The sequence below is a fragment of the Macaca nemestrina genome, chromosome 20 (genome assembly GCF_043159975.1).
Source record: "Macaca nemestrina isolate mMacNem1 chromosome 20, mMacNem.hap1, whole genome shotgun sequence".
NCBI classification, from domain to species: Eukaryota; Metazoa; Chordata; class Mammalia; order Primates; family Cercopithecidae; genus Macaca; species Macaca nemestrina.
The window spans coordinates 41459833-41471567 of NC_092144.1; the positions used below are offsets into that span (position 1 = coordinate 41459833).

The following is an 11735-nucleotide window of genomic DNA, read 5'->3' on the forward strand; positions in this document are numbered from 1 at the left end:
AGGTGGCACGTGCCTGTAGTCCCAGATTCTCAGGAGGCCAAGAGGAGGATTGCTTGAGCCTGAGAGTTCTAGGCTGCAGTGAGCTGTGATTGTACCATGTCTCTCCAGCCTGGGAGACAGAGGGAGACCCCACCTCTAAAAGAATAAAATATAGTAGAATGATTTATAATCCTTTGAGTATATACCCAGTTATGGAATGGCTCGGTCAAATGGTATTTCTGGTTCTAGATCCTTGAGGAATCGCCACACTGTCTTCCACAATAGTTGAACTAATTTACATTCCCACCAACGGTGTGAAAGCATTCCTATTTCTCCACAATGATAGACTGAATAAAGAAAACGCGGCACATATATACCATGAAATACTATGCAACCATAAAAAAGAATGAGTTAAAATTAGCTGGGCGTGGTGGTGGGCACCTGTAATCCCAGCTACTCAGGAGGCTGAGGCAGAGAATTGCTTGAACCTGAGAGGCGAAGTTTGCAGTGAGTGGAGATCAGGCCACTGCACTCCAGCCTGGGCGAGACAGCGAGACTCCATCTAAAAAAAAAAAAAAAACAGGACTGAGTTCATGGTTCATGTCCTTTGCAGAAACATGGATGAAGCTGGACACCATCATTCTCAGCAAACTAACACAGGACCAGAAAACCAGACACTGCAATCTCACTCATAAGTGGGAGCTGAACAGTGAGAACACAAGGACACAGGGAGGGGAACATCACACAGCGGGGCCTGTCAGGGGTTGGGGGCATGGGGAGGGAGAGCATTAGGACAAATGCCTAATGCATGAGGAGCTTAAAACCTAGATGACGAATTGATAGGTGCAGCAAATCACCATGGCACATGTATACCTATGTAACAAACCTGCACATTCTGCACATGTATCCCAGAACTTAAAGTAAAAAAAAAATTTTTTTAAAGAATGAAATAAAATACAATATAAAAGACGGAGGGCAGAGAGTAGGAGCAGCCCACGGGAGTGCAGAGCAGTAGCCGCTAGAGACAGGGAAGGACTTCTACCCAGGGAATGCCGCTCATCCTTCTCCATCACTCCCTCACTGAGTTCTGCCAGAAAGGCACCTCGCTGTAAGTCAGGCCTCTGTGTCAGCCGCCAAGAATAACTGCTTGCCCTCACTGAAGTTCATAACTGCCTTCGGAAGCCAGTTAGAGCCTATAATTAGAATTCACTGCAACTCCGGCAACACGCAGCCCATCCACCGCCCAGGACTCTGGCGGCATCGGCTGTAGCCCGGTGATTTAAAACCACGGTGGACAGATTCGCCACACCTCATGTGCATCTCTTGGTGGGTTGCCCCCTCGGATGTCCACTGGGAAAGAATTGAATTACGGCCTTAGATACAAGACTGAGAAGTTGCAGGAGGAAGTCGCAATTATGCACAGAACTGGATGGGCAATTTGAGGAGAAGGTGACAAGAGAAGCTAAATCTGCCTCCCTTTTGTCCTTCAAGTCTCCTTCCAGAAACCCGTTCCAGCACCCACCCCGCCAGAGACGCGGTCTGCAATGCTGGAAGCAATGTAAGGGGTGGAGGGGTGGGGGTTGAGCTTGCATTTGAACCTCTCTTATAATACCAGAATGGAGACAGTATAATTAGTCTTCACTTTCACAAGTAATAAATACACTCAAATTAAAAATACATTTGTACCACTCATTTTACCCCTGCGTATATCATAACATGTAAATACACATTCTGCTTGTCTTTTGCTAATCATTTGCTTTATATTTTCATGTTGGTCAACAGGATAAATAACCATCTTCCTGTGTATCTCAGTATCATTAATATTCTTTAAAATTTGTAGGTTCTCATTTAAGGCTGAATGAGCGCTCTTGCCTACGGCCGTGGAAACAATTGGGAAATGTGTGAATTACATGACTGGTTTGCTTGCATTTGCCAAGCTAAATGTTTAAGAAAGCCTTCCTGTCATGAACAACCAAAAGTTTTTGGTAAGCGCAATCATCCAGCGAGGAGAACGACGGAAATAATACCAAATTTGGAATTGGAAGGCTCTGGTTGGAGTCCCAGCTCATGCATAAAACTGTTCTGTGACTTTGGCCATCAGCACCTCCCTGGGATTTCGTTTCCTCACCGAGCTGGGAACACCCGTACCTCACCTACCTCCTTTTTTAAATTTAACTCTTATTTTTGGTTCAGGGGTACATGTGCAGGTTTGTTATAAAGGTAAACTTGTGTCATGGGGGTTTGTTGTACAGATTATTCTGTCACCCAGATTATTAAGCTTAGTACTCATTAGTTGTTTTTCCTGATCCTCTCCCACCTCCCACACTTCACCTTCTGACAGACCCCAGTGTGCATTGTTCCCCTCTATGTGTCCGCGTGTTCTCATCATTTAGCTCCCACTTGTAAGTGAGAACATGCAGTATTTGGGTTTCTGTTCCTGCATTAGTTTGCTAAGGATAATGGCCTCCAGCTCCATCCATGTTCCTGAAAAGGACACTATCTCATTCTTTTATACGGCTGCATAGTATTCCATGGTGTATATGTACCATGTTTTCTTTATCCGGTCTACCATCAGTGTGTATTTAGGTTGACTCCTTGTCTTTGCTATTGTAAATAGTGCTGCAATGAATGTATACATGCATGTGTCTTTATGGTAGAACAATTTGTATCCCTTTGCATATACACCCAGTAACGGGATTGCCGGGTCGGATGGTAGTTCTGTTTTTAAGTCTTTGAGGAATTGCCATGCTGTCTTGCACAATGGTTGAACTAATTTACACTCCCACAAACAGTGTGTAAGCGTTCCCTTTTCTCCACAGCCTCGCCAGCACTTGTTATTTTTTGACTTTTTAGTAGTAGCCATTTACCTTACCTGTCTCTTACTAATAGGAGTATTAGCAGATGCCTGACTAGAGAGAGATCACATGAGGCAGGGAAGTGCAGGAAAGATAATTTATCACAGATGGGGCCAGCGATGGACCAGACAGCATCCAAACGGCCGAGGGATGACACTGTGTTCCCAGAGCCTCATGAGCTGGCCCAGGAACCTTCCTCTGAGGAAGGCAGAGCTGAAGTTCTGCCAGATACCTGGCCCCAAAGCAGAAAGGGAGCTTGAGACAGCACACCCGCCTTGTTCTCTCATCCCCTTTTGCAGCTTCCCAATGGGCAAATCTAATTGGCACTGGCCAGCATGGGCAGCCTGCAGGACCAGCCTCCTGGGCAGGAGGAGGGGCAGGGAAGGCTGGTGAATGGGTGATGAGGGGTGGGCAACAGAGGCCTCTCCAGAATGAAAATCTCCATCCCACCTCAGGAATGAAAAACGTGCCCCTTCCCTTCAAGGAGTTTTCAAGATGCCTTAGAATTCAGCTCCCTTCAGCCAGGGAAGCCCCCGACACTGAGTGAGAAGGAAAGCACAGCTTTAATCAAAGGAGTGTTGATGAATTAACCCCGCCTTGAGAAAGCTCAGTACCCAAGAAAGCAAAGTTTTTCACATTAGATTAGAAAAGATTGTTTTCCCTTGAAGATTCTCTTAAGTACTCTGCCCAGGGATCTTTTCCCAGGGATGCACCCCCCCATCCCCCCGCTTCGCTCCCTGCACCCTGAGGTCAGAGGCTGGCATGGGCTGGAGGAGAGAATGACCAGCAAGCAGATGGGCCAGGTAAGAGAGTGTGCATGCCCACAGGAGGTCAGTCACCTGCCACCGCAACCATCCTGATTCTCAGCACATACCTGTTGGTTTAGTCTCTGGCAGTCCAGTGTCAATGAAGAACTATGACACCGGTGCGGTTTTGCAACACCACAGGCAATGAAGGCGTCCCCAAATGCTCGTTTCACCCTGCATGTCCTCAGGAGATGCCCCAGTCATGTCCTGAAGTTTCATTTTAGGAGAACATCCTGCTCTGGCACCTGGGTGGACCTCAAGGATTAATCCAGTCCAAGCCTCTGTTTGATGGATAAATAAACTGAGACCTAAAGAAAGGATGTGGCTTGCTCAAGACCACACAGCCAGCAAATGGAAGAACTCAGGTTTCCCAGCTTCTAGGCCAGGGTTCCTTACTTATCCCCCAACTCCCCAGCTGAGCAACATCCATGAGAAAATGCATGGGGATGCGGTGTTTGTCATGATTTAGGGAAGCAGGGAATGCAGGCTCTAAAATTAGACTGCCTAGGTTCAGATTCCTGCTCCACTAACTCTACAAGTTTGGACAAAACATGTAATCTTTTTAAGCCTCAGCCTCTGCATCTGTAAAATGGATACAAAAGAAAAAAATAATCTTATCTATCTCAGGGAGTCATTAAAAGAATGAGATGGGCCAGGTGAGGTGGCTCATGCCTGTATTTTCAGCAGGTTGAGAAGCCAAGGCAGGTGGATCACCTGAGGTCAGGAGTTCGAGACCAGCCTGGCCAACATGCTGAAACCCCGTCTCTACTAAAAATACAAAAATTAGCTGGGCGTGGTAGCACACTCTTGTATTCCAGCTACTCGGGAGGCTGAGGCAGGAGAATCATTTAAGCCTGGGAGCAGGAGGTTGCAGTGAGCCCAGATCAAGCCACTGCACTCCAGCCTGGGTGACAGAGTAAGACTCCATCTCAAAAAACAAAACAAAACAAAAAAGAGTGAGACAGAGCAGATAAAGTGCTTGGTACAGAGTAAGCAATAAAAAAAGTCTGGTGTTGCCAGTTCACTAGGAGATCACTATTAACGATAATAGCTCTATATTCTGCATTTCGTCAGCCAGACCTAGCACCCTTTCTTTGCTGGAACTTGGGATCCTACTGGACTAGAGAACTCTGAGTCAACTGAGAGCAAAGCTCCTTCCATCATTTCACAGGGAGTCAAAGCACAGGGTGCTGCCCATCTCCACGGGATGAGGATACGCACGCCTGCCTGCAGAGGCAGGGCAGAGACAGAAGCGTGAAGCGTGAATGGGCTGCCCCAGCTACTTTGCCTGGACTTTGGCAAAACTGGGAATCTGGTATGTCCACATGCTACCAGCCTCCCAGGGGGGCAGAAATGGGGTCATGCTCACTTTAAATACCAAACTATAATGACTCGAGCCCCACCGCCTTGATTCTGGAATTCAGCTCTCTCCTCCTGCCCTCTGCAAAGCACCCACTCAGCAGCCACCATGTTCTTCCCCTGTCTTCTGGCTCCCTTGGCCCTTGTCTGTTTCCATGGAAACCATCTAGCAAAGCCCTGGACCAAGGAGCTGTCTCCAAGCCTCCAGGGGGCACCCCGAACAGGACCTTTGATTACGCTATAGGACGGGAGACCAGGTCTGGTAACTCTCTGTCACGAGACCTTTCTTGCTTCTCCTTACCCTTCAACAGCTCTCATCCCCACCCCTCCTTCCCCACACCCCCAGTGGCCCCCTTCAAGTTCTCTGCTATCCAGCTGCACTTTTGGGTCCATTCCTGCAATCAAACAGGGCCCAGCTGCCCGGAACCAATGAGTCCTTATGGAGTCAGGCACCCCGACATCCACTGAGGCCAGAGCGAGGGAGCCCCCATGAGCTGGAGGACGAGGAATAAAAAAAAAATAAAGAAAAATAATAAAATTGCTATTGCTTCTGGATGAAATATCCTGATAGTCACAGGAAAGGAGAGCTTGAAATCATAATCATAATCATCTTTGGTCTTTGCCTGTGTAGACCTGGCCTAAGGCTTTAATGTAAACCCATGGTGATTCTAAAAGCTACATGAATAGTTCATTTCCCAGCAAAACTGCCATACAGGGAGACAAATAATTTAAGTAGGGACAATGCTTCACCAGTATGCACATATTAGAAGTTTAAAATCACAACCCAGGGAAAGCCAGAGAGAGAAAGAAGGAAAAACAAACTTTTTGTTTCAATTTCTGCTAGCTGGAAAGATCGTTCCATTCTGAAGCTGTCGTGGCCTCCCCAGCAGAGCCTCTTTTCCTTCTGAGAGAAGGAGCTGGGAGGGGGTGCCTGCACACAGATGAAACATAGAGACGGGAGCCCTTCCTTGGAGGGGCGGGGGGGGAATTTAGAGGGAGAGACACCTGGCTGTAAATTCACAACTGGAAATTTACAGAGGATATGTCTCCGCTCTGGAACAGCAACCAAAGGCTTATTGACATGAGATTCATGTAAATGAGGTCTAATTTCTCACCCCCCGGGTGCACATCATCACTTTCCTGGGACGCTGGATTTTCTGAGCTTTTTACCCCACGTTCCACCCAGAATCAATGTATGGGCTATAGATTATTGATCACTGAGGACCCAGGCCCCAGCCTCTCTTTCAGTGTCAGAATGAGAGCTATTGTTCTCCTTCCCAGGCGTTTAACCATGAGTCATCATACATTTTCAGACATAGCGCAATTATTTATTGTCATGTTATCCTACCCAAGCTTGTCAGGAATTTAAACTGGAGAATATGTACACGTGCTTTCCTGAGGCAGTATTCTGGATACATGAGGAAAGTCAGAAAAATGTTACTGGTCCAAGAAAAAAACTCTAAACGTTTAGCTTTTGATTCTCTGTCTAATATATAGCAATTTCAATGGGACTAATATCACCATTCTGTGAACCTGCCAGCAGATAGAAGTTCCCACATTATTGTGGTCTGTTTCCGAGGACAAATAAAGTATGCTGCTCTCCAGTGTTCTGTAGAAGCACGCCACGCTATAGACAGAAGTGTTTCAAGTCAACACAATATGAAAAAATTCAAAATAAAATGAAAAGTGTCTGAAAACAAACCAACATAAATATACAGCAGTCCTGTTAATTATGATTATTTATGATCATAAGAACTGGCATCATTACTGTGGTTTCCTTTCCAAAATCTCACAAACTTGTTACTATACAGCAGTTTCGGAGTTCTATAGGCTTAAAAAGGTGGCGTGCTGGAGGCAAAAGTCATTTTTGGCAGGGATGATGTACGTCCCGAATGTGAGGGCTTGCACCCACACATGCACGTGTGTGATGCTGGCACACAATAGAGTCAGCTTGGACTTTCCAGGGTCTCCCAACATTAAACCACTGGCAATGCATTACAGATATCTCTGATGAGCACCGCCAATCTATTAAACAAAGTGCTCTCATCGCCTCCGAGGGGCCTGAAGAATGATCTAGAAATCCACCCCCTGGGGGGAAACCGCCTATGAAACATCACCGACAACACTGAATATTTCATCAGGGATGACAGGACTTTTCTCTCTGCAGTCCCCCCTCCGCTTCCCGACTGTCCTGCCTGCCACTGTCTCCCCCCGCCCTCCCCGATCTTCTTCTCCACTCATTTGACAAGTAGTCATGGCCACATCACTGCCGTCCCGCTGTCCTTGCACGCTGACCTCTGTACTGTGTGGTGCCCAGTGGTCATGCTGTCCTCGTCTCTCGCCAACCACATCTGACAGGAGACGAGGCGCTCGTGGCAGCGGCTCCTGGCACCTGAGACGCCCTGGGACTACACAGGTAAACCAGGGGGGTCCGTGTTGTCTCTGGACTAACAACAGAGGGAAAGACATGACATCTCCGACCAGGAGCCCACGTCCGAATATTCAAAAGGTTCATCATGCGGGAGATGGGGGCGGCCCTCCTGGCTTTCCAGGATGAGGCCTGCAGAAGCCAGGAGGGATGACGGGAGGAGGAGAGAGGCCTGCACCTGGTCCTAGCCCAATCAGGGGAGAAGAAGAATGCGGGTGTAACAGACCAGCGATGTCAACTCCGGGGTGAGGGTGCACGGGAGTGTCAGCCCCTGCCCTCTCCAGGGACCCCTCCCAGGCAGGCTCCAGACCCCTAGACACGTGTAGTCACAGAGGCAGCTGAGAGATCAGTTCTTTCCGGGGGCCACAGTCGCCACCCAGTCCTGTGGCTCCTTCAGTACCCAAGGAGACAATGAAGGTTGATTAGTCAAAAAAGAAAATAGCTCCTTTAAAAATGACATGGCGGTTTTGAGCTGCTATATTTTCTTACAGCTCCTTTTTGGTGAAGTGTCGGAGTGGAGAAAAAGCATGAAGTATTTTGACTGAAATAAATGCTTTCATGGAAAACAGAGAGCCCTAGAGAGTATTCTAAGACTGGAAGAACGTCATACTATTTTAAGCAGGTGACAGTAATGTCACTGTCTGAGGGGTTAGGGTATTTTTTTTTTCCCCAGAATTACAAGAGGAAAAAATAAGTTTGCTTTGAATAGAGAAAGTTAAGTAAAGAAACACACTTCCCAGTTGCATGGATAATTCATAGACTGCAGTGACATATTTCCCTGCTCTTGGTCTTTGACAAAACTAACCAGTACTATTAGGCAGAGAATGTTTGCTAGCTCCAAGCAGAAAACTAAATAAAGTACAAACATACTCTTCAAATCACTCTGATTTTTCCAACTTTCATTACACCACCCACATCAACATGGCTGCAATGCAATTGTTCAAAAACCTATCCCAGCTCTCGCTCTGTTTATCATGGACAGAGAAGGTCTGGGGAAAATCCAGACAGCACACTTCATCTAACTTGAGCTTAAAGCTTCTTCCAGGCTACTCGTTATTTTCCTTTTCTTCCTTGATACTACTGAAGAGTCAATAGAAGGGTAGGCGGCATTGCATGTTATCTCCTAGTACCACCAGCATTAATAGAGATCCTTCCTGTTGCAGTACACAGCACTGAAATATATATATATATAAAAAGAGTCTTGCAGGCCAGGCGCAGTGACTCATGTCTGTAATCCCAGCACTTTGGGAGGCCAAGGCGAGCGGATCACTTGAAGTCAGGAGTTTGAGACCAGCCTGGCCAACATGATGAAACCCCGTCTCTACTAAAAATACAAAACATTAGCCGGGCGTGGTGGCTCATGCCTGTAATCCCAGCTACTTGGGAGGCTGAGGCATGAGAATTGCTTGAACCTGGGAGGCAGAGGTTGCAGTGAGCCGAGATTGTGCCACTGCACTCCAGCCTGGGTGACAGAGTAAGACTCTGTCTCAAAAAAAAAAGAGTCTGGCAGAAATCTTGTTAGAAGACTTCACTAGGACCACATCCATTTACTGCCCTTCTCTTCACCCCGGGTTGCTGGCTGCCATTTGGTAGCTGTTTGAGAGTGGCTCTTGGGAGGGTAGGAGCAGTCCTGTGGCAGCCTTGCTCTTGCGTTCCATGGTGAGGCCATCATGAAGCCATGGTGAGGCTCCTTCTGGCCCAGGAGCTGGAACGGATGAAGACCCCAGCTCAATAGGTCCTATGGTGGAGTCCCCACCCCTACTGTCACCACCTCTCACCTTTCCATGAGCAGGTACACCCTGTGTCACGAAGAGAAAATATGCTTTCCACTCCCAGCTCAGCAACAGCACCTGGGGCCACGAGGAAGAAGAGAGAGAAAGGGGAGGTGACTTCACTGGGCCCCTGGTGCCTCTGACCTCAGGAAAATACCCAGAAGATAGTAGGGACATGTGAAGAGTGGTTCAAGAGCACACCTCTGCCAGCTGAACTGCTGCTGCTGCTGTACAGTTCTTGGGGTCAGACCAACCTTGAATGCCTTTGAGGACAAAGCCATCCCTCCCTACCTGAGACCCAACAATCAGTCTCCTTGGAAACATCCAGCTCCCTGGCAGTGACACCCACCCAAGCCAGCCCAGCCCCTCTTGGGGGATGGAACACCCCCCTCAGATGGATTTGCGTTGAGAAGCTGTGCTTTGAAGCCCCTTGTGGGGTCTTGCTAAGCTGGAATCCCACATGAAGTCACACCATCATCATGGGGCCTTCTCCACTGGGGTCGCCACCAGGCTGACGCCACTCAAGGTCAGAGACTCTCCAACTATAAAAGTCAGATTTTCCTCTGAAGAAACCTCATGTCCCAACAAGCTGGGAAGGAACACGATAACTGCTTTCATAACCAAGCAGTGTCCTTTTTTACTATTTTTAAGAGGGACAGAGTCTCACTCTGTCACCCAGACTGCAGTGCAGTGGCACAATCGTAGCTTACTGCAGCCTCCAACTCCTGGGCTCAAAGGATCCTCCTGCCTCAGTTTCCCAAGTAGCCAGGACTACAGGCACAGGCCACCACACCCAGCTAATTCTTTTAATTTTTTTTTTTTTAGAAGAAAGGAGAGACCCAGTCTTGCTATGCTGCTCAGGCTAGTCTTGAACTCCTGGCCCCAAGCAATCCTCCTGTCTCAGCCTCCCAAGTCTCTGGGATTACAGGTATGAGCCATCATGCCTGGCATCTTGTGTCTGTAAAGTGAGACCCCAAAATAGTGCACCAGGATGGCACAGGACTTCAGCGCGCTATGTTACTCTGATGCTACAGACTCCTGCTTCCCACCAGCACAGGAGTGGCAGTGTGGCCTGCCACATGCACAGGTCATCAGCCCAGAGAGAGGACACTCTTCAGAGTTGAAATCCAGAGGAGGGTGGCTGTGCTGCATACCCTGGGTCCTCGTGGGGCTCTAGGAAGGCAGAACTGAGGCCAGCAGCATTTACTCCAGAGCAGAGAGGAGTTTCAGATTCATATTAAAAAATAAATAAATAAAATAAATAAAAAATCTAAACCCAAACTGAGATTTCAGTGCAGAATCCGTCTCTAGGGCTGCAGGAGCCCCCATGCCCACTTTCACTCCACTATCTTGACTGTCCAGGGTCACCAGAAAGGCCAGTTGCCCCAAGGCCCTAGAGAATGTTCTGCTGCTAGCCCAGAGCACCATCCCCAGGACTGCTCTCCATGCATGGCCAGCTGCCTTGTTGGGTTTCACCTTGGTCATTTGGTGAATATCTATTTGGAGCATGTTCTTATTTCAGCAGACACTTTCAATAAGAAGATTGAGCCACCAGGCAGATGTTACAAGCAGTGTGAGTTTGTGCTGGAAGAAGAGAGAATCCACCAGTGTCCTGGACCCTCCAAGGCCTCTCCGAGGGAAAGACGTTTGGACAGAGAGGTCAATGACGAGGAAAAGGCAGTTACCCACCTTTGGGCAAGGTGCAAAAGCCCAAGATTCATGTTCATGTGTTGCAAGCACAAAAGGAAGATCCTGTGGCTGGAGTAGAGTAAAGAACAGTGAGAATGGTAGGAGCAGAGGGCAGAGAAAGGCACAAAAACAAGGTCAGGTCACATGAGGCCTTGTAAGCCATGGTCAAGAGGTAATATTTTATTTTAAATGAATCCAAAGTCATTGCAAGGTTTTGAGCAAGTAAGCAAAATGCTCCTTTGCCAAAAATAAATACATAAATAAATAAATAAACAAACAAACAACAATTAAAAAAACACTAAGGCTTCAGTAAGGCAAACAGATTGTGAATGAGAAAGAGTAGATGCAGGACTCTTAGGCAAGAGTGGGGTCAGGGAAGGTGGAGAAGAGAAGATATAAGATGTTTGGAGGTGGAGTCAACAGGATGCATTATTGACTAGGATGTCTGTACCTGGCAGGAGACAGGGTCTTTCTAGACCACTCATGCAAGGGAAGAGTCCAGGATGGTGCTTCAGTCATCTGTCTGTCCACCATGATAATGGTGCATGAAAAAATGGCCCAACTCAGGGGCATAAAATAATAAGCTTTTATTTAGTACACAATCCTGAACTTTGCATTTTAGGCTAGGCTCGGCTAGGCGGTTGTTCTGGTTTTGACAGGGCTCATTGACAGGCTGGTGGTGGGTTGGCTGTTAGCTGGGATGAGAGATAAATGGGCCATTTGGCTCCCACCCTCCATGTGAGGCTGGCCCAGGCACATTCTCATGGTGAAGGCCAAGGTGGAAAACTGGACCAGCCCAAGCACAAAGCGTTTTTCATGCCTCCGTTCCTGCTTATTTGTTATCACT

At 47.7% G+C, this 11735-nt stretch overlaps 1 long non-coding RNA gene across 2 annotated transcripts; it reads right to left on the minus strand.

The window, feature by feature from the left end:
• Positions 1 to 420: 420 nt before the first annotated feature.
• On the minus strand, positions 421 to 9448 carry LOC139360294 (uncharacterized). Of its 2 annotated transcripts, XR_011617595.1 has the most exons (4): positions 9401 to 9440; positions 9206 to 9277; positions 3709 to 3948; positions 421 to 541 (listed from the first exon to the last, which is right to left on the minus strand). It is a non-coding gene; the product is annotated as an uncharacterized lncRNA (long non-coding RNA). The 2 variants fall into 2 exon arrangements; XR_011617596.1 differs by lacking the exons at positions 421 to 541; positions 3709 to 3948 and adding an exon at positions 8410 to 9132 and having other exon boundaries at positions 9401 to 9448.
• Between the last annotated feature and the right edge of the window lie 2287 nt (positions 9449 to 11735).